We start from the raw sequence: 2,131 nt of genomic DNA on the forward strand, positions 1-2,131 counted from the left end.
AGCGGGATAAACATGGGACGGCGAAAAGGTTCTGGGCCCGGGGGCTTACATAGAGGAATACGAGGATAAGGGCCGGAATTCGGGATACACGATTTAAGGGCGAGGAATAGTGATAGGGGATCCGATCGTTATCCCGGATAGCGGGATTGCCGTAGCCGAGGGATAAAGATTTTGGGTCTCTTGTTCACGATGAATAGAGGTTTAAGTTCACGTTGTTGCATGTGAGGCGGGTGGCTGGAAAACCTCCAAAACGTTGCATATAGGAGCCATGCATGATGCGATGCACCTCACACGCACATTGTGAGAGCTCATGTTAATATGATAGGATACATGTTATGTATGTTTTTCCCCAGCCTATAACTTGAGCAAGGTAAACCATTTGAAAAGCCTCTCGATCGATGGTACGCGCCTTGATGTTTTTAACGGAGGCTCACCCTGTGAGAATTGTTTTATTGATTTTACATGCTTGTGCGCATGTATATGTGTGTATATGCATATACGTACATGCGTATGTGTTCATGCATACATATGTATGTTACAAAGGTGGATGGCAGGATGGGTGAAAGGACAGCAAATTAATACGTGTTGTGGAAGATTCCCGACCACATACGAATACAGCTGGAGACCATCAGAACGGTATTCCTATAAAATAAATCTCAATCGAAATTGACTCCGACGAGAGCCCTCCGACGATCAAATCAAGAATATGATGCAATAGAGAAAAAAGAGAAAATCTCAAGAGGGCACGAGTATGATGGGTACACACGCGTACCTGAGAGTCTCCTCTTTATCTCTACTTATAGGGGGATTGGTGACACGATGGGCCGTACGGATCATATCAATTGGCAAGTGCATCTTTAGCCTGCGCACAGTTGGCAAAGAAGGTGACGTGACATGGGTTTGATGGGCATGTAGGTGGCAAGTGAAATGATGGTAATATATTCTGACTTGACACATTCGGACAATAATCATAATTAGTCTTTAAGCCTGTTTTGTTATCCTATGCCCGATCCCTCCTTCGACGTAGAAGTTTGGAGGCCTCCTGCGAGGAAGTCCTTACTGCTAGATGGAAAGTGCTGGTCAGGTGGGAAGGGTCGGCCAGTTGGTCCGAACCTGCTTATAGGTAGAAATATAAGTATAGGACTTTTAGGGGATCTTATTCGGAGGGTCGATATGGTAGGGACTATCTTCAGAGTGATAGATTATAATAGTGAAGGATCCAAGATTCGGTTAGCAGTAAGGATCAGCCCAAAATCCTTAGAGAACGTCAAAATTGAGTTTTTCTTGACCTCGAGCCTGATGCCCAGATGGCTCATTATTCGTGCGTTCCTCGAGAATCCTCTTTGCTCTTTTCATTAATGGGGAGAACTAGAGTCAAGTAAGGAGGGGTGAAAAGTCATTCCGACTATCCCATCACGTGGAGCTGTGCGGCATACAGTTGATCAAGGGAGGTCAGATGATGTGAGTTTATCCAGTGCGTGGGTCATAAGTGGGATAAAGACATGAAAGAGTATACCCTGACTTTACTCATACAGACAAAAACCATAATTAGCATGTCTTGACTCGTATTTCAGATGGAGAGTCGTTATCCAATACGTTGAAGCTCAAGAGCTTACGAATGTCTTCATCGCCAGATGCTATTGGCCAAGGGGATTGGTCGATTCGCCCAGATCAGCTTATCCATTGGTTGACTACAGTGGAAGTCGGAGGTCAGGAAGAAGGCTAGAAGGTTCTTCGAAGTAGACCATCCAAGGTCAGTGGGGGGTTGGACAAGCGGGGCTTGATACAACTTAAGGGTCGATTTAGCCTACTGCATGGGGCTCGAGAAAACGTTAGCCCCCTGATATACAATAAATTGTAATAGTGTATGATCCAAAGATTGATTAGGCGTTAGGATTGACTCAAAATCATTAGAGATAATCGGACCATCCTTGGCTCAACACCTAGCTCCCACGTGCCATCTTAGGGAGGATCGAGTAATGTATGGATTGGTAGGATGTCAAAACCCATGGTCGAGTCGGAGGTCAGTGCCACAATTTTGGCAAGGATCTCTTCTTCAATAAGGGGAGGATTAAACTCAAGGGTGAGAGGACAAGGGGTCATTATGGCCATGTCTCATCATACGGGGCCG

Source organism: Elaeis guineensis, chromosome 1, assembly GCF_000442705.2.
Source record: "Elaeis guineensis isolate ETL-2024a chromosome 1, EG11, whole genome shotgun sequence".
NCBI classification, from domain to species: domain Eukaryota; kingdom Viridiplantae; phylum Streptophyta; class Magnoliopsida; order Arecales; family Arecaceae; genus Elaeis; species Elaeis guineensis.